Source organism: Canis lupus, chromosome 22 (assembly GCF_011100685.1).
Source record: "Canis lupus familiaris isolate Mischka breed German Shepherd chromosome 22, alternate assembly UU_Cfam_GSD_1.0, whole genome shotgun sequence".
NCBI lineage: Eukaryota > Metazoa > Chordata > Mammalia > Carnivora > Canidae > Canis > Canis lupus.
Window position 1 is genome coordinate 14,220,959 of NC_049243.1, and position 26,775 is coordinate 14,247,733.

Here is a 26,775-nt window from a genome sequence, read left to right on the forward strand (position 1 = left end):
CTTATGAGTCACTCAGTGAATGAGTCAGAACAAAATGTAATGTATTGTCTCCAGTATCCAGAATCTTAGAAATCATTTTATCTTTAAGTGGTAAGACGATCAAGGAACTAAAACTTTTGTTTTTCCTTGGTGGGGTTATTTGAACCTTCACCAGATTACAATATACCTAGAAAATTCATTGAAGTACAAGCTTCCTAAATATCTATTTATACCTTTTACTCTCTAATGTGCTTGTATCTTGTCATGGCATGTAGCACATCCAATTCTTCTTACTCAAAGAATAAATGGGCATGAGATAAACTAGGTGATATAATCCTAAAGTAACACAGTTAAGGTGTACTTCAGTTGTTACTTGGTTGAAACAAAACATTTCTGGTGTCTTCTTGATATAGTGGATTAGTAAGTAACCAATCTAGGTAGATAAATCATATTGGGTACCACTGGCAATGTCAAATTACTCCAGTTTAAAAACCACATTTGGAACATCATCTGTGGTAAGAGTCATCATTTGAATAATTTCAACATATTCCATTGCTATTTCCCAAGTATTATCTCTCTTTGGCACAAATCCAATAAAGGAGTTATTTAGAGATCTACTAGAAATTTCACTCTGAATCTTTCAAATCTTTGGCAGTAGTCTCTGTGATTTTCTATTTTGCGCTTGCATTTTAACAGTGAGATATAGTCTAAGAGATTCCTACATTACCCTTTGCATCATAATAGCCTCACTCCATGAGCCCAGAATTAATGTGCAAGTATTCTAATTTTTCACTCAGAGACGGAGACATAACTACTGAATGGACTCTTGTTCTGTAGTAAGACAAAGTTGAAATCAAACCACATGGTGACTTTTTTCCCAGTGGTATAGATCCCAATGATGTTTGGTTCCTCACTGGTTAGAATTTGTTTAGAGAATGCATATAGAAAACTCTCTAAATTTTGTCCTCTTTCTCCAGTATACTGCTATCTTAGTGAATACTTGTACACTATTTTGGAAAGAGCTAACAGATACTCACAGCAGTGTCACAGGGCCCTTCTTCAAAAGTCTCATTTTCTCTTCATTAGTGATATATTGATCTATGATCCAGATCTTATCTGGGATTCAGTGTAATTGAGTGTAGGGCCGTAACTCTACATAATGTTAAACTTGGGTCAGCTTATTTATTGCTCACCAGACAGAGATTTTACAGATATATAAATCAAGAAGGGTCAATATTTTTCAGTGCTGGAATATCACGATCAATTAGACATCATCAAATTACACATGGATACAATTTTGGTTTTGGTCTTGCTTTCAGGTAACTCTGCCAATGACTTAGGGATTGAGTCTGGTATTAGAGATCTACTATCTTCAAAGTCCTTCATCAGCTTTAACTTGGGGAACTCATTTTAATGCCAGCACCTCTCACTTTCATAACTCATCTTTAAGAAGAACCAGTACGATTCTTTAGAAAGATATTTATCCTCATTTTATCTATGTATTTATTCCTCTGTGCTTTTCTATTTATTTATTTATTTATTTATTTATTTATTTATTTATTTATTTATTTATTTTTTATTGGAGTTCATCTGTGCTTTTCTTGAGAAACTGCCCTCTCAGCCTTTTTGGGAAATGTGGTAGTAGGAGAGTAACAGATTCAATGTGAAAAGTATGCACAAACATTATCTCCCTAAGATTTAAGATTCTTTTCTCTATGTTATATTACTTACTTGTGACATTTTAGCTTCATTCAGTCTCGGCCAAAGTTTAATCTCATTTTAGTCAACCAATTGAACTAAAGCATAAGGTCTCCTTCATTTACTTATGGTCAGATGTTAAGTCCTTAGTTTGGGATCAGTATTTTATATAAATTTGGAGTTATGTTTCGTCCTTCCTCTTCCATCCTTAGAGTTCATTACCAGTTTATGTCAATACAAATGAATAAAATCTTGCAACTTTCTTGATTAATTGATTGATTAATTGATTGATTTAGTATAGTCAACATACAGTGTTACATTAGTTTCAGATGTACAATCTAATGATTTGACAACTCTATACATTATACTATGCTCACTACAAGTATACCTATCATCTGTCAGCATACAATACTATTACAATACCACTTACTATATTCCGTATGCTGTGTCTTGCATATTTATGACCTATTTATTCCATATGTGGAAGCCTGTATCTTTACTCCCCATTGTATCAGACATTGTACTTATCTCCCTGGGTAATGCTTTTGCTTTTAACTCTATGTTTGGATACATGAATGGGAGTTGGGGTGCAATGTGAGAATTTGTAGTCTTTTTAAAGAAAGCTACTTTAAGCTAGTTCAGGATTTCTAAGACATATCTGGTCACATAAGAAAGAAGTATAGGGACTGTATTTTCTGGCAAAGAATGCTCAGTGGTGCTAGGGGTTTAGGGCCCTCACATCAAACAAAATTCTTAAAGATTACCTTTTCAAGCCATAACTAAATTTTACAAAAAAAAAAAAAAAGAAAAAAAAGGAAAAAAAAGAAAAAAAAAGGAGAGGCAAAGAAAGAAAGAAAGAAAGAAAGAAAGAAAGAAAGAAAGAAAGAAAAAGAAAGAAAAGAAAGAAAGAAAGAAAGAAAGAAAGAAAGAAAAGAAAGAAAGAAAGAAAGAAAGAAAGAAAGAAAGAAAGAAAGAAAGAAAGAAAGAAAGAAAGAAAGAAAGAGAGAGACCCAGGAAGATTTCCACGAATATGGAAATTCAGCAATTTGTAAAGTCAAGACTTCACACCTGATTTTAGACCTATAAGACTGGTGAAGTGAGAAGTTATTATGGGGCAGTCACAGAAGCTGCTTTGATCTCATCTTGAGTCAAAATTATAAAACCCTGAGCTTGCCATTTTTTCTTGAAAATCTCCTATGCAGTCAGAAGACAAAAGTATTTGTGTCCCTTATTCCTCCTAATCATCTGTTGAAGCGGTTACTAGGTATGCCAAAATTTTGTCTTTAAAGGCATTTTATTCCAGGTGGCCAGTTGATTAATTTAATAAAGTTTTGCCACTGTGTGCCATAGACTACCAGTAGCTCATTTTCCAGTAGTACCAGGATTGTTCTTCACTGTCCACACATTCAATCAGGAAAGATAATCAGTGTCTGCCCCTACTTCTGATATAAAACAGCTGCAGTAAATAAAGGCTTGCTGAGGCACATAATTATAATTTATCATACAAAATTAGGTGTAAGCAAAATGGAGAGATGAAGAAAGTGAATTGAGTCTACTTTTAATGGGCTTGAATGTAAAAACAACCATTGTATTTTAACTACAATGCAGAGATCAAGAAACTGTCATTATCCTCTGTTGCACAAGCACATATTATCACCCAAACAGTGCTTAATAGTCCACATGAAAATGATTTCTGGCTGAAACAATTAATACAGCTGCCCTCGTCATAAAGCTGATGGCTAGATGCTGCAAGGTTGTTGAGTCCTGGCATTCTCACAACTGCTTCTTGATCACTCCTCCAAGACTTGTAATGCTGGCATAAACAGCAGCAAGGGAATGGCATCCACTTCATTTCTAATCTTCCAAGTATCAAATGGATGTATATACATGGACAATTTTAACTATAACCTACAATCCAGATACTCAGGAATTTTTTAACAGTCCAGACTTTTCAATAAATATAATTATTCTAGAAGTATGGAATGCATGTGAAATGTGACAATCCACAATATCCTCTTCCAGAGAGAATTACAGTTTTTGGAGGGTTCATATTTAATACTAGAAGGTTCAAGTTCAGACTTTAAGCAATCTGGGTGGAGGAGGGCAGTTTTTAGGTGGAAGGATTATACCAGGTTTGCTTTAAGCAAGGTATTTTATTGGAAGGTTGGAGTTTGGTTTGGTAATATTTGAGATTTGCTTGGTTAGAATATGATAGGGGGAAAGAAGATACCAGTTAAGAAAAGCATAGTATTAGAATGGCTAAGAGACTCTAGTGAGATTAAGGAGGTTGATCATAGGACTTGCTATAAAAGTGTAGGAAGTTCTTCCTACAGATATGTTTATCTGTGTAAGATTAAAGCTCAGAGGAAAAAAAAGATGGTACAATTTTAGAGATTTCCTCATTAACTATGATGTAAATGAATATATGACACCAAAAGCAAAAACTTTAAAAATAAATGAGTCAGTTGGGCTTCATCAAAATTCAGAGCTATTATTCTTTAAAAGATCTCATCTAAAGAATTAAAGGATAAGCTACAGACTCAGGGAAATGGTCTGTACATCACATCCTTGATAAAGGCCTTTACCCAAAGTAAAGAAATCTCAAAACTCAACAATAATAAGAGAAAAACCTAATTTGAAAAGGGCAAAGATTTGAACAGACATCTCACCAAAAAAATATACTGATGGCAAATAAGCACATGAAAACAGGAGAGAAGGGCACCCTTCCCACATCATGCTATTAGTCATTACGAAAGTATAAGGTAAATCAGATCTGATACTATTATATCTCCATTAGAATGCTTACAATTAATAAGATTGATCATACTAAATGTTTGTGAAAATGTGGAGTCACTGAAACTCTCATACTTTGGGAATGAAAGATGATAAACCACTTGGAAATTACTGAAAAAATCAAAATTGCTTAAAAATTATTTAAATCTTGGAAGTTACTTAAAAAGTCAAACATACTTCTAGGATATGATGCAGTAATTTATCTCCTAGTATCTGCCCAAGATAAAGAAATGTATATATACAAACAAAACTTACATGGATGTTGATAGCAGTTTGTCAGTAATAGGAACAAAGGAACTAAAACACAACAATATGAATGAACCTCCTAATAATATGTGGAGTGGAAGAAGTCAGACCAAACCCAGACAAACAATAAAGGGAGCATATACTGTATTAGTCTATTCACATGAAATTCTGGACAATGCAAACAAGTCTATAGTGACAGAAAGAGGATCAATGATTTCCTATAGATGTAGGGGATTGAGAGCAAGATGGGGCACAAAACATGCTAGGAGTGATAGGTATGCTCATTATTTTGATTGTGGTAAAGGTTTCACAGATATATACATATGTCAAAGCTTATAATTATATCTGTTAATTGCGAACAGTTTATTATGTATCAATTATCCCTCAATAAAGCTGTTTTTTAAAAAATTATCAGCTATTGACTTTATTAATTTTCTCCATTGTTTTTCTGCCTCAATTCATTGAGTTCTGCTCTTACCTTCATTATTTCCTTTCTTCCACTTGCTTTGGGCATACTTTGCTCTTCTTTTCCTTGCCTTCTAAGGGTAGAAAATTAGGTCATTGATTAAGACCTCTAACTTTGCTCTGAGTGTTGCTTTAGCTGTATCCCACAAATTTTGATATGTTGCATTTAATTTTATTTCAATTCAAAAATATTTTCCCATTTACTGTGTGACTTTCTTTGGCCTTTGATTTTTATGACTATATTGTTTAATTTCCAAATATTTGGAGATGTTCCAGATATCTCTTACTGTTCTACAGTAGGATTTCTGTGGCTGTCGTGCTTACCCATACATTAGCCATTAATTTAAATTATTTTTTTGGTTATTTTTATATTCTTCAGAGTCTCTTCCTCTTATGCTCTGCCACTGGTAAGCCAGTGTTCATATCATATCTCTATTTGGAGATATCTATCTCTCCTTATATTTCAGGCTATTTGGCTGTCCTACAAATTCAGTTCTTTTATAGTTCCAAGAAAAGTTATGGTTTTTGTTCCATCTGGCTTTGTTTGTTTCCAGAGTAGGAGTTACACTCTTTGAAGCTTTCTAAACCTAGGAAAAACCAAATAGATATGAGGTTTTAATGAATGAAAATGTGGGATTAGAAAATTTTACAAAAGGCAATGTAATTCAAAGAATTCTAATTGTCTAATTAAAAAATAATTTTGTCTGTAACAACAAAAGAGTTGTCACTCTCCCTGTCAATATTAGACAATGTGAGTGACAGAAAACCTAAAATAAATTGACTTAGAGGGGATCCCTGGGTGGCTCAGTGGTTTAGCACCTACCTATGGCCCAGGGTGTGATCCTGGAGACCCAGGATCAAGTCCCACATCGCGCTCCCTGCTTGGAGCCTGCTTCTCCCTCTGGCTGTGTCTCTGCCTCTCTCTCTCTCTCTCTGTCTCTCATGAATAAATAAATAAAATCTTAAAAAAATAAATTGACTTAGAAAAAAAGCAATTTATTTCTATCTCTAGATAGGAGTTGGTCCATAGCTGATATGGGGTGCAAGCATCAGGGACCTAGGACATTATCTCTCGCTGAGCCTCTCAGTCAGCATGCAGTCCAGGAGGGATGCTCCTACTCCAGCTCTGTATTCTACACAGTAGGAAAGAGAAAAGGAGGGGGAAACTCCACCATTCTTCTCATTATAAAAACACTTATTTGATGTCTCTTCAACGTACCTGCTCAAATCAAATCCCACAGTTATTGTCTATACTCAGCTACAAATAAGACTGGGACATATTGTATTGTCTTCATATAAAAGGTTTATGAGCCCAGCTGAAAAAAAAAAAAAGTGGCATTCTATTGTCAAGGAAGAAAGAGATAATGGAAACTTTTGGAGAGATTTGGTTTCTGTCAATCACAATTAGTTCACCTATGCATTTCAAAAGAGATATTTCGAGAATATATTTAAAGATAATAATCTCTGCAGAGTATGCAGACATTCTAAAACCATAAAGATCCTGACCTTTACTTATCTATGTGAATGCTTTAGTAAGTGTATATGTTGTGTGTGTGTATGTTAAATTTATGTGTGTTAACATATTTTGCCATGGTTATAGCTAGAGTATGAGTTTGATGATACTAGCAAATATTATCCTTTTTTAAAATTTTTTAAATTTTTATTTATTTATGATAGTCACAGAGAGAGAGAGAGGCAGAGACACAGGCAGAGGGAGAAGCAGGCTCCATGCACCGGGATCCCAATGTGGGATTCGATCCCGGGTCTCCAGGATCACGCCCTGGGCCAAGGGCAGGCGCCAAACTGCTGCGCCACCCAGGGATCCCAGCAAATATTATCTTAATTAGGAAATTTAGTCTTCTCACAAAGCTTTATCATACTGAAGCTGTTACTCATATTTTTTATAGCAAACTGTCATTATTTCCTTAATGATACAAATATGAAGTAATCAAAATGTTAAATAATTACAGTAGAAGCTTACATTTTTATCATGGTAGCTGCAAAGATATTTTTGTTGTTGTTAGTACAGAAATCATACGATTGCATGTATGTATTATTCTGCAGAATTTTGTTTTCAATATACAATTTTTTTTTCACTTTCTGCAGTTAGAGGAGAAGAGACAGAAATAAAAGGTAAAAATAGAAGGAGATGATTAGGAGTTGACCAGTGGCATGACAGTGTCTAAGCAAATATAAAATGTAGGACCAGTAGAAGTAAAACCAGATATTATTTTTGGCAACTAAGGTTATTCTTGTTGGCCACCTAAAGGAACCAGAGATCTATCTTGTTTTATTGCCAATTCAGAAAGTGTTATATTTAGACATTTCATATATTACCAAAAAAGATTTGTGAAACAAAAGTAATTTATTGTAATGTAGGTAGTCCTTTCAGTCTATGCAGTTACTATGAGTTAAAACCTATTTGATTTATAAAACTAGACAACTACAATAATAAACACTTCACAAAATTATATATAGTGAGTTGTTCTTTTATTTAGATGCTGACTGATTTTCAAAAATGCATTTACCTAGAAAATATGCATGTGATCATCAAAGTAAGATTGTGTCCCACAATTGAATCTTGATAGTGTTTGACAAATATGATAGACGGCCTAGAAGTATAAATGACAAGCAAGAATCAAGAATATAAGCATGGATGATCTATTTAAACATGCAAGCACGTTTCAACATAATGAATAAACTTATACATCAAACTAAGCCAGACACTTTTGGATTGCAAACCTATTTAGAAAATGTTTTCACTTTAGTCATCTGTTACTTCCCTCCATTGTTAAGTCAAAAGCACTAGAGTTGAATTTTGAAACCAAATGAAATGAATTGAGAAGTACAAAAGAAATTAAATGATCAAAACCAAAAATGATTATACCAATGTTTGCTACACCCTGTCGTAAAGATAACCTTTGAAAATACATGATATAGAACAACAACAACAAAAAAAAAACACACTTAAATGGGTTTTTATTAAAGGTAGTATATAGATCTCCAAATTTTTGTGTTACCAATATAATTGAGCTATGATAACTCAGGCTTGTGTTAATCACTGTGCATTATCTCATTTAATTTTCACAAAAATCCATTCTGCTTCATCAATTAATTATTTTTCTCTTCATTTGTTTATTTTAACCACTTTTGATAGAATGGCAAGGTAACTGTTGAGACTTTTTTCTTTGTTAATGGTACATAAAATAGTGTATGTCTTAAACAGTATGACACCTTAGACTCCTCAAAATAGAGCAGGGCCAATTTTCCATATATATAGAAAATGATGATTGGAAAAGCTCAAATAAGCCTAATCAAAGTGAAATAACTAACAAGCTTTAGAACTAAGATTCCAACTCAGGATTTTGATATCTGTATGTATACACCTCATAAATGCCCTATAATACTTTCCCCCGTATTATTTGTATATAATATTTCTAACATTAATATAATTTAATGATTACAAGGATTATTTTACCATTGTTTCAGTTGTAGTTAAGTAATTAATTCTAATAATAGTTACTACTGAAATGAAAATAAATTAACATTTTTATTCTTTTGTTATGTATAGATAATATGCATTATGTTACTTCTATTCTTTGAACTTGAAAGAGTTATCAGCAATGACCTTTTACAAAAGATTACAAAACAAAATTATTTTTGCTACTGTAATGTTCATACTGATAGCATTTGGATGCTTGTGTGAAAAGCTTTTTTCATGATATAACAAAAAGTGCTATGTATTGTCAGAATTCACCTGTAAACGATAAATCTGTTCAGCCATGCCTTAATTCTATGGCAAATTGTCCTGAAACTGTACATGGAGTGAATATACCAATTTATTTTATACAAATATGCTTTACACCTATCTTTTCTCCTCTTTATGGATATTGAGGTAAAAATGAGGTCATTGTAAAAATAATTCACTTACTAACTTAATAAATATTCATTAAATATACCTATTAAATTCTATACACAGTCTTTAACATACAGGATATATTATTATTAAAGGAAAATGATCTATCTTCAAGAATAATCAAACTAGAAAGGGAATTAATTTTAAATACTTTTACAAATGCACATATTAATACAAATTCTCAACAGAGGAGAGGACACAATGGTCTGATAAACAATTATAGCAGTGAGACCTTCTCATAGAAGAAGAGAGAAGAGTCATGAAGGCTTCTGTAAAAAAAACCCAACATTTAAGATGAATTCCAAAGCATGAGTAGAGATTGGCAAAATTGAAGGGAAGTGTATTTCACATAAAATGAACTATGTAAAATCACCATGACAAGAGTGTCTCTTATTTTTTTTTTTTTTTAAGAGTGTCTCTTATGTACCACTTCAACTTCTCTTAGCTTCGTCTGTTTGTTGCTCCACCAGCTCTTGTGTGGATCAGATCTGAGTGGTTTTGACTGACCTCATGCAGGTATTATCTAATTGTGCCTCATCTCAGACACCTGCCATGTGTTTTGCTTCCAATCTGTGACTTCCCTTTTGCTGCCACTGGACTCTACTTATGGTTCATAAATGTACAATTTGTAAGGGCAGGGAGTTTAACACCTTTTGGGTCAAAGCTTTCACCATTGGAAATATGAAGCTCATGATTAAATTTCTCCCCACTTTTTCCTATGTCATGGATTGTATGAAAACGCTTGTTTAAATTCCTTCTTTTAGGTTGTCCCATGGGATTAAGAAATCAGTCACACTTAATGCAGACTAGCTTAATAACAAAACTTCATAACCTCTCCCTCATCTCCTTTGCTTTCTTGGTCCTGCTCCTGAGGCCTGTACTTCCTAATAAAGCAATAACACAAAGTCCTTTGATTTAGTTTCTGGAAAATCTAAGTTAAAAAGGGGATGTTCCAAGAAAGGCTGCTGTGTTAAGTCCTGATCACATGAAAAAAAAATCCATTCTAACTAGTTTCAGCAGAAAAGGATTTAATTGTCTTACATCAGGTCCTCAGAGGGATCACAAGTTTTTACATCATATGGAGTACTCAAGACTTCTCGTGTACAAGCAAGCCTGTCTTAGAGAATCTGACCAGCTTTCCTCAGGACCACACGAGTCACCCGGTGAATGACAGCAGTCAATATTAAGGCATCCATTACACAAGTGTAACACACTAACATGCCATGGTTCATCACTTGGGAAGCTCTAGCTAACAGATTCATAGGGAGTCTGAGGAAACAATGCTAAGATGAACATTCAAGATGACTCCCAGAGTCATATGTGGAATGAACCACCCATGGGAGCTGCTGTTTCTGGACAATGTCAACATTGGAAGTTAAAGAAACCACTTTGCTCCATCAGGAAATTGCTACTATAGTTACCAGCTACCTATGGCTGGTAAGTATACCATTTGCAGGAGGATAAAATGTGAGTTTCACCCTGTCTCTTCCCTAAGAGCAAGTTGTAATATATATTTATAATTCTATAACTAAACTGTAATGATAGATAGATAGATGGATAGATATACACGAACACACACACACACACACACACACCTCTCAAATGCATATATATGTATACTAGAAGGCTCAAAATATACTGAACAGTTTATAGTATCTAACATAGTCCACCCTCTTGGTTAGTCAAAATTATATAAAAGCCTCTTTCAAAAAAAGTTAAAAGCCAGTTTTTCTAGACACTTACTCCAGTGAATGCCATCGTATTCTTTGGGGAAGGGTAGAAGGTAGAAGGAAGGGCAGCCCCTGTGGCTCAGTGGTTTAGCGCCACCTTCAGCCCAGGGCTGGATCCTGGAGACCCAGGATCGAGTCCCAATGCGGCTCCCTGCATGGAGCCTGCTTCTCCCTCTGCCTTTGTCTCTGCCTCTCTCTCTCCCTCTCTGTGTGTCTGTCATGAATAAATAAAGTAAAATCTTAAAAAAAAGAAACACTTAAAAAAAAAAAAAGAAGGTAGAAGGAAGACTGTGGTTCTTATGATGTCTGCCTAGTCCCTCCTCAAAAGTTTATGCCTCTCTTTTTTTCAAGGGGCTCTGAGTCTGTGAACTGACTCAACCTTGGGATTTGGGGGAGGGTTATGAATTATCATTTGACTTCATTTGCCATAGACTGTTCCCTTCATTCCTTCCTTTTTTACCTATAGATTTGTGAGGACTTTATTATTAAGTTTTCCAATGTCGGTCTTATATAATCTTATGAGGAATTGGACTATGCAGAGCATCCCTCCTTATTAAAACTTATTAGGCCATATGATAAGCTGTTGTTCATAGAAATGGCCTAACATCTCTTTCATTAGGAAGATAATAGTTCTCACTACAATCACTCTTTTAAATAACAGCATCTTTCTTGCCTACATTTCTGTTCAGAGATAGGGTGCTCTCTCATCAGTATTTTGCAAAGTCTTGGTGGATGCAGTTACTCTAAATCTTGTGAGGGACCCAGGTATGGGGCTGAATGAGTAGGTTGTATATGATAAATATATTTTATATTCAAGTAAATGAATTTTTTGATTAATTCTTCTGTATTTATAAGAAATGTCTAATGTCTTAAAATAATTTAGCAAGGTAATGTTTTGGTTTTGACTTCAGTTAACTAACTTAGCAAACAATTAAATCCGTTGAAGACAGAATCTTTGTCAAGTGTTCTGAAACTTGTGGCTCAATCTGTATTATATTTCTCCCTCGGATTAGTAGCCTAACAATCTATTTTAGTGTCTTGAAAATTATTGTTTTTCATATATTTTGTATGAGGTTTTTTTAGGGGCAAGAGGGTAGGATTTTTTCAAGCAGAAAACGTAAATCCACCTCTTGCTTCTTCGTCATTTTAGATGGAAGGGGGATAACTTCATGAAGTGATTCTTTTTTATATATCTAAAGGATCAACCTACATGTATCATAATGGGTGGATTAATGTGCTATAAGGAGTAAAAGCAGAAAGATCAGTTTGGAGCCTATTCTGTAAGAAAAGGGAATTGAAAATGCTGGTTAGACTAGAAAGGTGACTGTGTTAATAGAGACAGATATGATTATATTTTAAAGGTAGGTCATCATGATAATCATGAAAAGTAGTTTTCATCTTTTAAATTTTTTCACACTACCAGAAAGTAGTATAAATTGCATATTAAAAAATTACAGGCCAATCTTTGTATGCCATAACTAGTAATGAGAATGTATTAAATACTAATGGCCTAAAAAATTTTTTTTCATTAGATAGTAAGATTCAGCATTATCAAACTTGAAAACTTGAGCATTTATTGTAATGAAAGATGGGCCCTATTTTCAAAGACATTAAATGGGAAAGTTAGAAATTAATGGATTCTAAAAAACTCTCTTAGTATCTGTAAACTGATTTACTAAATTTAGAGACATACTTAAATGAGTTATACAGTATGCCATTACTCTCAGATAATAATGTATATATTTATAATTTATTGGCATCTCAGTGTTATAAATTTAATTTTCAGGATTTTTATTCATCATATCATAAAACAGAACTTGGAGTTTGAACTTGGTGATAAGGATAGCAATTTATTTGATTGCATATCCTCCAAGCCACACCATCAAGCAATAGAGGAGATTATCTGAAAAATTTTATAATTCAACACTATATAAATTATATAAAATAATTTACATCAACAAAGGCAAATTATACATAATGGGGGGAAAATCCTATATTTTGAAGAAACTTAATAGGCAGGTAGATAGATCTATTTGTAGATGTAACAATATATACTTTCTGATAAGTATAATTATGCAGTAACCTTTTTATATTATTGGTTTACAATTTAAATACTGATTTTTCTTATACCACACTTGAATAGCCTTTATCTCTAGAGCATTCATGACATTTTTTTTTTCTTATAACTTCTCTTAGGCTGAGCAGTAACAGCTCTATCATTCTTTCTAATTTTTGCTACATGTTGCTTATCAAAAGTTTTTGTTCTTCTTTAGACACCTTCTTAAGCAAATGTTGTTTCTGCCTTATAGCTATTTCAGGCTCCATTTGACCTGGACACAAATAAGATATACTCATACTGCTTTAAGTATCCCCTTAAGTTCTTGCTTTATTTTAAAGAAAACTATGTAAAGTAGGTGATTTTTAAATATTTTTTCCTATAATTATTTATACTCACTAAAATGTTGAAGTACATGTATATATTTTAAGTTGAATTATAATGCTTAAAAATAGTATTTTTATCCCTTTCTTTAACCCATTTTTTCCTTACCTAATTATCAACTGATGGTTCCAGATTTATTTACAGAGTGAGTTTCTATTGATTGAGAAGGAGGTGAGATATAAGATAAAAAATGTAAGATACATATGATCCAGAATATGAATATTAAGCATTATTTCCAATGTGATGCACTCGATTATAAATGGCACACAGAATTTACAGCCTCTTTTTGCTTTGACTTCCACTAATGTCTTAAGATATTAAGAAGTCAATTACTTAAATAACCCTTGATTATTCAAAATGATAAATTGAAAGTTTAACATATATTTTAAAATATGTGTTCTCATTTCTAATGATAGCTTATAATAATTATTTCTGAACATTAAATAAAGATATTAAATTGTCTTTCTTTTAAATTGAATTAATATGAATTGGATTTAGATTCTGCAGGAAAAAAGTGCCCCCAAAGAATCAACATACATAAAATTTAAATGTCCTTAACGGCATACAATCTATCAGATCTTTCATTGGATCTCAGCAGTTAACTTGGCTCATCCCAATTTGTTCTGCATGAATATGTACATCTCAATCTACACAATAAGGATAGTAACCAAATGTATTGCAATGTACATGACAGGCCCACTCAACCAAAATTATGTCCTTCATCTTCTACAACTGGTAAATGTCCTGTTACGCATTGCTGAGAGTGACAATTTGTGTCTATGATCTGAATGTAGAATCTGACTTCATTTAATGTGTAAACATCAATAGGTCTGTACATTTTATCACTTGCTGACATTTATCAGACCTAAATACCATATACATTGAGGAAACTGTTTAATTGGAAACTGTGCCAAAGTTCTTGCTGAGATATGTTCTAATTGTACATTTAACCTGAAATTTGTTCCTGTTGTATCTTCCCTCATTTCATTGTCAACTACATCCAGTGGGGAGAAAATAAAATTGTAACAATATTGTACCATATATGAATGAGAGAAAGACACAGAAATTTGATCACATTTTTAGAACGCAGATAACAGATTGCTCTATGTGGATAAAGCAGAATGGTGGAAGGTGCAGGCCTCTGAAGAGATGAAATTAGGCTTCCAACCTGTCACAAATGATGGTGAGAAGACAGGACTGCAACTCTTAGGAGGAATGTTTGAAGATAGTAATATTTGATTAAATAAATGTGTGTATGATAAAAACAAACAAAAAATAAATTCCAGTATGAACAGAATACACGGATAGACAATAAATTATAAAAAAATATTTGCAATGCTGCAGATAGAGTTATTATCTCTGATTTATAATAGTACTTGATAAATGAAAAGAAGAGTGTTAAATATTAGAAAATCTACAAAGTATCTGAAGAGGCAATTCACAAATCCTAATGAAAAGATACTTAAGCTCATTAGTTTTTAGAGTAATGCAAAGTAACAATGAGGTTTTTTTTTTTTTTTTAATAATGAGCTTTCACATTGGAATCAGACTAGCAAAAATGTAAAACTCTTTTAATATATTTTTGGTGGAAAAGTATGCATGTACAAAGGTGTTGTCACATATTGCTCATGTAAATGTAAATGTTTACAGCTTTCTAGTAATAGTTTGGGAAATATATATGTAGGAATATTTTATTTAATACATCAACCTCATTCTTGGTAACCTATCCCACAGGTACAATTGCACCAGTCTGTAAGGACACAAGCGCAATTATATTATGGTGACATTGTAGTTACAGAGAATCCTGGAATGAAGTGTATTTCTATTGATAAGAGAATAATTGTATAATGATAATATTATGGTGTAGTCACATATTAGAATATCATGCATGAATCAGAACAGTGAATTGGAAATATATCAAATGATTTGAAGTAATAGTATAAGTTATAATTGAATTAAGAAATGAACACACGTGGGATGTCTGAGTGGCTCAGTGGTTGCATGTCTGCCTTTGGCTCAAGTCATGATCCCAGGGTCCCAGGGTTGAGTTCCGCATCAGGATCCCCACAGGGAGCCTGTTTCTCCCTCTGCCTATGTCAGTGCCTCTCTCTGTGTGTCTCTCATGAATAAATAAATAAAATCTTAAAAAAAAAAGGAATGAACACATGTGCTGACTATAATCTCATTTAGAATGAGAATAAATCCTTAGTGTAAACATGTTTATAATTATATAATATTATAATATGTATATTAAAGAATGTATAATTACACTAGCACAGAAAATGGTACAGAATATAAAATATCCTTACATTGATTGTGTTTTTGTGTTTGTGTTGAGTGTGGGTGTGAATGACCTGTGAGGAATGTAAGGAAAAGATAAGAAAAAAGGCATGGAAAATTAAAACAGTAAAAAAATCATAAAAAAAACCACATCATTATGTATGATATTATGCCATGCATGGATTTACACAAATAATTGTGCAAGTAATGCTTTTTAAGAGGATATGGAAGAGAGTGAGCACTTCAAGCTGAGGAGTTAAAGAAAGTGGACTGAACACAATTACCTTCTGATAATCCATTAAATATTGTCCATAATGTCACAACTACATGAAGAGTGGGAAAAAGATGTAACAGACTAGAGATCTGAATCACGTCTCTAAAGGTAGATAACTGATTGCTCTTTGTGGATGAAAGCAGAGTGGTGGAAGCTGCAGACCTCTGTAGGAATGAATTAGGCTTTCAACCTGTCACAAATGGTGGTGAGAAGACATGGATGTTAACTCTAAGGAGGGATGTTTGAAGGAACTGAAGCTACTTAGGGAAATAGTTCTTGGGAAACCACAATGAATCTCTCTCTATTTGAACTACCACCTTGTGGACTAATTATTTGACTTTTAACATCCACATACTGATTCAAAAAAATAGCATGTTAATCAAATAAAACAAGCCTAATAAAAAAATTGTGTGTTAGAGGCAATGGTTATATAGAAGCATAAAGTGAAGTGAGCATTTGCCCTTGGAACTTGGATGCATTTGATTTCCCATCACATTGCCTTCTATATCCTATGATTATTATAACTCCAGTCTTTTTCTTCACTTAAACTTAGAGATAAAATCAACAGCCTATATATTCTAAATATATTTACATAAGTATTTTATGCTAAATAAAACTTTTTATCGTAAAGATGTCTGAAAAGGAACTATTATATCAACATACTCAAAATTTGTATATAAAGAAATTATGCATAACAAATGGTCAGTCTTGCGTAATTGGGGCACCATAAGTTAATGAAGGGGTTAATAGATGCCACTGCCACCAGGAAGAAAGTGAAAATTAAGATAGTTCTTCCACATATGTCTTAGACTCTTTAGGATCTAACTGGGTCCTTACTATGATTAAAAGGGAGAATTTTTTTTTTTTCAGTGAGGAGAGGGGTGGGGATGAAAAACAGAATAAGAAGTATGAAAATTAACATGCGTGTCTTCATTCTTGTACCTTAACTAATCAATAATGTAATTAATAATGCATACATCATAACACTTAAAATAGGTGAGTTTAAATCACTAAATAGTTGCAAATCCCATTTAAAGTATGTGATTTCATATTCCCAAATATGTCCAGCTACAGGCCAGGTTAATTCAGGAAAGGGTAGTTTTTTTCTGGTATAGTGAAAAAGGATTTTAAAAAGACAAATCAGTCTTTAAAATTTAGATGACCAAGTAAAGTAATTATTGAAAAATGAGGACTTCATGAACAGCATTTTCTTGGAGTGTACAATGGGTATGAAAATGAACTGGAAAGAGAAGAATTTGGAGTCCTGCTTAGTATATTCAGTTGAGACTATACGAATTTATTTGCTTTTGCTTTTGGATTAACTTTTATCTCCTCTACTAATCTGTGAGCTCGATGAAGATAAAGCCTGTGCATAATCTGCTCAGCAATATATTCCCCCTATCCAGCACATTGCCTAACCCTTAGCAGAGACCCAATTCTTTTTTTTTTTTTGAGACCCAATTCTAAAGTAGTAAAAGCATTAATAAGAAAACTGTAATATAACTGTTTGCTCAATAGGATGGTGTGAATCATCATTGAAATAAATGACCAGCACTTTGTGACATGTGCCATTATTATTAGATGCCTAGTAAGTGGATATTTAAGTGCAGTTATGTGGTTACTCCTTTGAAATTATTAAATAGTCACATAAAGAGTAAAAGATCACATATTCAAACCAAATTAAAGCTATTTTTAAATTGAATATAGATGTATACAGCAGGCTAAAGAGAGATATTAGGAAGGAGGGAGTCTCTAAAGCTAATAAGGCTAACTTCTGAAGTTTGCAAAAGTGTGATAATATAATAGCAAGCAGAAAGCTAAGGTGAAAGGGACAAAGTTTGAAAGAGATACCTGGTAATATTTCCAGCCATAATAAAATAATTTGGCTACATGATTATAAGTAGTTTATTAGAATTTAAGCTATGTAAATTCAAGGACATCATCCATCCTGATTTTCATTTCTACAGAAACTGGAAGGAAATCTGGCAGGTATTAAATGCAGAATAAATATTTGTTGAGTCAATTAATTAAATTGCTCTCCCTTGCACATTACCTTAATTGTATATCTTCAATTTAGAAAAGAAGCTTAACTGTAATATATATGTTTAATAAGTATATATTACATAATTAAGTGTATATACTTTATATATAAATATATAGCTTAAATTATAGCATAATGAGTCATTTTAATGATAGTATTAAACATTAATACACTTAAATTTTACTTCTGTATTTCCTGTTACACTAATTTCATCTTTTTAATGTTGTTGATTTTGTTTATTACTCTATGGATAAATCAACTAATCCTTTTTCCTACATGTATTTTTACTCCCTTGGGCAATGAAATGGGTTAATGATGTGAAGATTTCAAGACACGAATCCCAATATGCATTACACATTAGGAAAACAAATATTAAAATGTAAATATCATGAAACACTAAATTTTATCCTATGAATATTCCCACAAATATGTATTTAAACCACACTTTTCCAGGTAAGTCAATAACTATAAACTTCTTTACAGACACAGTGTTCCTGTAGTAGACTCACCTCACAATCTGTAGCAATATTCAATCTCTATTCTCCACAGGTGAAGAATTTCATCATCTTAATAAATCCAGAAAGTAAGAAAGGATTATTTAAAATAAATAATTATTTTTTTAAAAAAGAATATGACTTACAATATTAAATTTTGATTTTATAAACATTTGAGAAATTGGATAAAAGTTATCCTTATCTATAAGTTTACATATTCTGAACCAAACTAGATGATGAGACTAAATTTATTCTAAAATTGTGGGTTATTTTCTCCTGTTTTCCTTTTTGTTTGAAATATTTCTGGCTACAGATAATTTTTTGTAGCAGGACTGAGTGGTGAGATTATATTCTTAGGGGAGTTCAGAGCCCTCAATAGCTGCTGAATGTTCGGTAACTTCTGTTGAGATGCCTGCAGTGATGATTCAAGCTGTCAACAGGTGCTGTTAAGCATTAATCCCTAGATCCCTTACACTGAATCCTGGCACCCAAATTCAAATCAGTGGATGTTCCTTGCTTGTTTCATTTTGTTTTAGAAACTTCTCCAGCCTGAGGTATTTATATTCATTAAATAAATTTTGCTGACTGCCTGTAGATATAGCAGGTGCTGTGTTCACTGTTAATTCACAAAGATGAACAAAACAGTCTTTAAAGATAAGGAGCTAATAGATTTGTAGGAGGCAGACAGAAAAATAAACATCTATAAAATGATATATAGGTTGGTATAGAGTTAGATACAGGATTTTTAAGGAAGTTAATGGAAAGTGACACATTTCAGGTTGGTAGGTAGTGGGAGAACTGAGGAAGACAAGAATGATTAAGATATTCTAAAGCCTAAACTGAGTCTGAAATTTAAGAAATGAATAGTAATGAACTTGGATAAGTGGAAGTAGGAAAGATTAATAGAGTGGATTGCATGAAAGAAAGAAGAAAAAGAGAATAAATTTTACTTTTTTGCCATTCTGAAAGAAACATAAGATTTTTCTTTTCAATTAAAGCTGAATGTCAAAGAGTTTGGTAGGGTTTATAAATAACCAACTGACTATTTACAGATTCTCACAATGAATGCATTCATCTTACACACATTTATGGTGTTCCCACTCTGTGAATTAGATATTATGCTAGTGGTGTGATTAGAGTCCTAAACAAGACTAACAAGCCCCTGCCATATTGGAGCTTGCATTTGAGAGAGAGTGACAGATAATACAATAAACAAGCAATTCAATCATATTTAATGGGAGTGGAGGGTTCTTTAGATTCACCAAGACATGCTGGACCTTGAGAAACATGCTAAGCTAAGAGCCAGAGGAAGAATATTCCAGTCATGGAAAAGGACAAACAAAACCCCTGTGACATAAATATCATGTTGAATTAGCTGTAATTCTCAGATTTTAGCATACATCAAATCACATATATTGTATAACTGAAATGTGCTAAGAGAGTAGAATTAAATGCTTTATCACACATATACAAAAACAAATATGTGAGGTGATGAAATGTTCATTAACTCAAAGGGGGGAGCCCTTTCTTGTACACTTTAACTATTTTGTAACTTTACTTGCCAATTATACCTCAGTAAAGCTGAGGAAAAAAATCATATGGAAGACTTGTGAAAAAACAGTTGTTTGGCCCCTCAGCTAGAGTTTTTGAGACAACAGACTTGGGAGAGACTAGAGAATTTTCATTTCTGTAATAGTCCAGGGACTGACTATACTGGGAGAGCCACTGGGTTAGAGACACTGAAAGAGGTCTATGTGGCTATTGTGCACAAAGGATAATTTTATAAGCTGAAAAGGTTGAGCGTAATTCTATAAACTGAAAGTGTCATAGCAGTCAGATCACATAGACTCATACTGACCACAATAATTTGAGTTTATTCTAAGTGCCATGTGAAGACATTGAAGGTTTTTCAGCAGAGTAGTATTATGACCCAATTTACATTTTAAAACTATCATTCCGGTTTCTATTAATAAAATGTGTCATAGTGTTGAAAGAGGTAAAATAGAGAGACTTATAGAAAATCACTGTAGTAGTCTAGATGAGAGAGAATAGCTTTTTGTGCAAAGAACATGTCAGCAAAAATGAATTTGCTCAAAGAACAAATGTGGGGATTGACCAAAAGGGAGAATTTAATAATGACTCTTAAGTTTGGGGGTTGAGCATCTAGTGGCTCTATTAATGGGGAGAGAATAAAAATAGAAAAGTTCAATAAACATTCTCTTCCATTGTTAATGTTGTGAGACCATGACCACACTATAGTAGTGTGTAATGTTGTGAGACCATGACAATATTGATTTAGAAGTTGTGTAAAGAAACATAAAGATGATTGATTACCTGACAAGAGGAGATTTTGTTCAGAGATGTTGATAGAATCCTGGTTATAGTTGTCTAAAGAAAAAATAAGAAAAGTAGGCAACTGAGGAAAATACCTGTTGGTAAAACTTTCAAGATTATTTTTTTGGCAAAAAAAAAAATGGACTAGTAACTAGAAGAAATTGTGGGTTCACTGCAGATTTTTAAGTTGAGAGATACCAAAATTAACTTATGTATTTGTGGAAATGGTCAGCAGAGTAGGAAAGACTGATGTATGGTATAAAAGAAATAATGAAATCCCTGGAGAATGTTTTAGAAAATGGACTCCAAAGACAAGTGGAGACTAGCTTTTGATAGAATAAAGATCATTATTTTTCTTGAAACTGGAATCCAGATCGAAAATATGTTGCAGGTTGATACTAAGTTTGTTAGTAGAATTAAGATAAAAGATCATCCATTTGGTTTCCATTTTTCTCGGTAGAATATAATGTAAGGCTATGAGTTGAGAACAGATGAAAGAGATGAAGTTTGAAATAATTATCATGGATGTTAGACAGGTGAAATCATTTTGTAATTTTCATAGAATTTCATGGCAGTATTGAGCATTTGAAGTATGGAGTCATGAATTTAAATTGAACACATGTAGTCAGTATTCACTTTACCCAACAATTTTGAATATTGAAATGAAGGCAGAGAGAGAAAAATACTTGGTTTAAATAAGAGTTAAGATTTTGCTTGTAGTATAACAGAGGAAATGAAGGGAAACAATTGAAATATGTAGAAGGGGATGATTATAGTATTATACCATGGAATATAAGCTGGCAAGGTGAGAAACAATGACTAGAATAAATAGTTAATAGTAAATGATAGGTCAATGGATCAGGAGGTCTATGAACAGTTAAACTATAGTCATAGTTTAGGCATAGAGTCAGGGAACTAGAATATCAAATATACCCTTGATAAAAATGTCCATATAATAATTAGATTCTCTTGAAATACATTTTGCCCTCTTCCAAAGTTCCAGTAAGATATGCCTGACAGCAATTCAAATGTAGCATGTAAACCCTGATGTGGAGACATGATATTGGGGATTAGTACTAAAGAGAAAAACAGAAAAGAAGAAAAAAATCAGAGAAAAAGGAAAAGGAACACAATGATTCATTTCTTTTTTTAACATTATTTGGTCATAAAAGTTTATTTTATAAATTTGTGTTCACCGTGTTTAGCCTCAGATAAATATTTTACCACTTCCCTTAGTAGAGCAGGACAGAAAATAAATGTATAGATATTTCTGTACATTATTTATCATTAAATATGTATATAATTAAGAATAAAATTTAACTGTACCATTCTCATTCATTAGATAGTGCAAGTTACAATCAACATGATGAACTCATTTCTTGCCTTTCTTAATTTCTAAGATAGAAGGTCCTCTTGGGTTTTATTAACTGTAGTTTCTGAAAAGGCTTAAATACCAATAACACAAGATTGGTAAGTAAATGCTGTTAAACCTTTATTATTAAGTGCTTTGAACCATGACAAATGATACTGTAGAAGTACAATTATTTACATGGAAATATTGTCATGATGTGCTACTGAGAGACAAAAATATCAGCTTGAAAAAGAGTCGGTGAAGTATAATTTCAATTTTTTAAATGTTTGACTATATTACTGTGTATGGATGTACATATGCATGCAGGGAATAATTTGGATACATACATATAATTAACAGTTATCTCTAGGTAATATAATATTAATTTAGTACTATCTTTTCCTTCCATACTTTCTATTTTCTCCAATGACTATGTGTTACTTAAAAAATTTGGCAGGTTTATTTTTAAATCTTAAAAATAAAGTATTTTAAAAGCAGTTCTCAAAGACACTATATTCCAGCAATTGCACTACTAGGTTTTTACTGAGAGGACACAAAAATACTAATTCAAAGGGATAAATACACTCAATGTTTATAGCAGCATTAGCAACAATTGCCAAGTTATGGAAAGAGCCCAAATGTCCACCAACTAATAAATGGATAAGGAAGAGGTGATATACATATACAATGGACTATTAGCTAAAAAAAAAAAAAAAAAAAAAAGAAAGAAAAAGAAAAAAAGGAATGAAATCTTCCCATTTCCAGTGATGTGGATAGAGCTGGAGAGTATCATGATAAGCAAAATAAATCAGTCAGAGGAAGACAAATACTAAGTGATGAGTACTATGATTTCACTTATATATGGAATTTAAGAAACAAAACTAATGATCCTAGGGGAAAAAAGAGAGAAAACAAGAAACAGACTCTTAACTATAGAAAATAAGATCATCGTTACCAGAGGGAAGATTGGTGAGGGAATGGGTAAAATGGATGATGAAGATTAAGGAGTACACTTGTGAGGAGCACCAAGTGTTGCACGAAGTGTTGAATCACTAAATTGTACACCTGAAATTAATATTACATGGTATGTTAACTAACGGTAATCTAAATAAAAACTAAAAAAAGATACTATATTCCTTACTTGACTTTGATCTCCATATATTATACTGGATGCTTTGCTCCCCAAGCCATGCTAATCAAGAGATTTTTATAACCACATTAAAAAAGTAGTATTCAGGGCAGCCCAGGTGGCTCAGCAGTTTAGTGTCATCTTCGGCCCAGGGCCTGATCCTGGAGACCCGGGATCGAGTCCCCACATCGGGCTCCTTGCATGGAACCTGCTTCTCCCTCTGCCTGTGTCTCTGTCTCTGTCTCTCATGAATAAATAAAAAATATAAAAAAGTAGTATTCAATTGAAAAGTACTAAATATATGTGAGTATTTCTCTATTAGGACAGAAATGATATCTCATGGGAAATACACATGGGATTCATGTGTACGAATCCTTTCCATTCCATATTTCTTATTCAGCTTCCAGAATTATCTTTTCTGTCATCTTTTCTGAAAGATTTAAAGAAATCACAATCACTGGGAAAAAGTGAGTTGCCTGAAAAGATTTTCTTATCTATAGAAAAAATAAAACATAAAACATTAATACAAAGCATTCTGATAAGTTCTACTGTATAAATGAAATGTTCTTTTGTTTGTTATTTTTTTTCGCTTAACTGAATACTTTCTGAACTTTCTCTTTTCTTTTTCAGATTGTATTGTTGTCATTCTATTTTATCACTACACTGCTACTCTAGAATTATTCCATAAAAATCTATGATCATTCTATACCTTGCTTGCTTAGTATCAAATTAATGTTATGGGATTTATTTTTGTCATAATGTTTTAATGTCTACTTTTAGTCATTGTCTCTTCTACCTTGGGTCATAGGATGAGCCAAAAGTCTTTGAGTCTCCAAAACTACCCCAGTTGAGCTTGTGGTAATATTTTTAGTTTTAAATTGCAGTTCGTGATCATAGAGATTTTATTTTAAAAGTAATGTAACCTTTTTTTTTTCAAATAAACTCTATGGGAATTGGAAATATACATGCATAAAAGCACCATGTTATTCATAAAAGTTTATTTATACATTCATATTCATTGTACATTAATTATTTCAACCTAGATTTGCTTTGTCTAGCACGACTTTGACCTAAAACATTGCTGTCCTTCCACAAATATTCTCTATTAACCACAATTTCATCACTCCAAGAAGTTTACCAATGTATTAATACACAAAATGATCTCTTCCTTAAAAGGAAATATCAATTATAATAAAGCATTATATTATATATCATTATTTATCAATCAGAACAAGAGTAAATGAGCTGGCTCTCTAATGTTTTAAACTTGGTTTATCACATTATTCAAACACATACTCACACACACACACACACACCCCGAAGATGTTACTTCCAACAGTAGTCAGCCTTAGAAAGCAGCCTCTGATCCTGAAGGAGAAATCAGTAAGGTTTGAGCAGGAGTCCTGGTAGCAACAGAAGAATGAAGCAGGACATATTATTATTTCAAGAGCTCTGAAAATTAGTCATTAAAAATACATCCCATGAAACTCTATCAGATTCTGTCTGCTAGCCTTGCATAGAATAGAATCAAATATTTCCTAACATAATAATCAAAATGTTCAGGATGAAATAAAAAGTCACTTATGTCATGAAACAGGAAAACCACAATTTGAATGAGGAACGAAAATCAATTGATGACAATACTGAGATGAACCAGATGTTACAATCATCTGATCATAATTTAAATAGCATCACAAAAATATACTTCTCTAAATGTTTGAAACAAATAAAAATAGAAAACTTCAGCAAAGATGTAAAAGTTTAAAAATGACTAAAAGAAAATCATAGAAATAAAAAAATATGATAACTGAAATAAAATCTCACCAGGTGGACATTGAAATGATTATAAACAGCAGATTGGAAGGAAATATTTGAAGATTACATATCTAATAGAGATTTTGCATCTAGAGTAAAAAAAAAAAAACTTTCAAACCTCAAAAAGAAGAAAGAAAAAAAATTCCAATTATAAAATGTGCCAAAGATATTAGCAGGCATTTCACAAAAGAGGATATAGATATGCCAAATAAGTACATAAAAATGTTTAACATCATTAGTGACTAAGAAAATGTACATGAAAACCACAATATACCTATAGGAATAGCTAAAATAAAAAACAGCTACAACATCAAAAGCTGCTGAGCATGGGCGGCCAGGGTGGCTCAGCGGGTTTAGCGCCGCCTTCAACCCAGGGCGTGATCCTGGAGACCCTGGATCAAGTCCCACGTGGGGCTCCCTGCATGGAGCCTGCTTCTCCCTCTGCCTTTATCTCTACCTCTCTCTCTGTGTGTCTCTTATGAATAAATAAATAAAATCTTAAAAAAAAAAAAAACCTGGTGAGGATGTAGAGAGAGTTAATCACTCATTCATTACTAATGGCAATGTAAACTGGTACATCTGGACTTCAAAACAGTTTGGCAATTTCTCAAAAAATTCCACAAATAACTATCATGCAACCTATGTTTTATTTCACAGAAACAAAAATCTATGTTCATACGGAAACCTGAACATGAATGTTTATAGCAGTTTTTTTTTAGTGTTTGTATTTAAATTCCAGGTAGTTAATATGCAGTGTAATATTAGTTTCAGGTGTACAATATAGTGACTGATTCAACACTTCCAAAGAACACTGGGCGTATACCAAACTTTTTTTATAAAATTATTTTCAGTATTGTTATATGTGATTTTGTCACTATTTATAAGAAATGAGGGACATGTTTCTATTATCATTTTAATGATGTGTAAGCCAACACTCAGAAGGAGTCACAGTGTCATAATAAGTTTCGTTGAATAAGTTTAGTAACGGAGACAAGAGACATGTCAACACTCTTTGCACTGTATCTCACACACCCTCATCCCCCAAACAGGTTACTTTGATAAAAACAAGAGAAATAGCAGAAAATTTTAGCTACTTCTTTCAGGATTCAACTTCAATAGTTAATGTATTTTTTAAAATTTGGCACATTTTGGAAGTTCAAAGGCATTTTTTTGTTTATTGGAGTAGAATATGGATATAAAATCACTACATGACTGAAAAATCTAGTTGCTCTGTTAAAGTAAGGAAATATGGTATGGTAAGAAAGAGCAGAAGGGAATCATTAAAAACCATGCCAAAATATCATCCAGATAATCTCATATCAACCTATTTAATGTGACCCTGAACTGACTCATATGTAATTTCCCAGTATTGGTGATGACTATCTTGTGTTTATGTAGCTCTTTTTCAAAGGTCAGAGTTCGTAAGAATTCAATTAAGTCAGTCATGAGGGTCAGCTCATATTTACATGTGCTCTAATAGAACCAGGTGCCTTCTATAAAATAATGTTATTAAAACCATCACTCTTCTACTGTCTTTGATAAATCTGGTAGTCACTATGATTCATGGAAAAAAATAGATACAGTTTCCTTGCCAGATATAATTTTCTCTTTACATGTTGGGGCAAAACCATTCTAAGAGGCTGAACTGATGTGTTCTTAAAAATGGAAACAATCATCAAAGATATTTATTAATCTTTACAAGGTGCCTATCATTTAGCCTAAGAAACTTTGAAGCTGATTAATATAACTTGGCCAGAGAAACCAGTATATAAGTCAGATTTTTCATTCTC

The 26,775-nt window shown here is 32.7% G+C and overlaps 1 long non-coding RNA gene across 3 annotated transcripts in view; it reads right to left on the reverse strand.

Annotated features, from left to right (window-relative positions):
* LOC102154294 overlaps positions 1–26,775 on the reverse strand; it is a 192,113-nt gene that overhangs the window by 51,624 nt on the left and 113,714 nt on the right. For 2 of the 3 annotated variants that reach the window (XR_005376320.1, XR_005376321.1), the window contains 3 exons: positions 18,372–18,428; positions 7,710–7,793; positions 5,195–5,768 (listed from right to left, as the gene is read on the reverse strand). This is a non-coding gene — a long non-coding RNA (uncharacterized LOC102154294). Of the gene's footprint in view, positions 1–5,194; positions 5,769–7,162; positions 7,282–7,709; positions 7,794–18,371; positions 18,429–26,775 lie in introns of those variants that run through there. The other variant, XR_005376322.1, reaches the window with a different exon arrangement.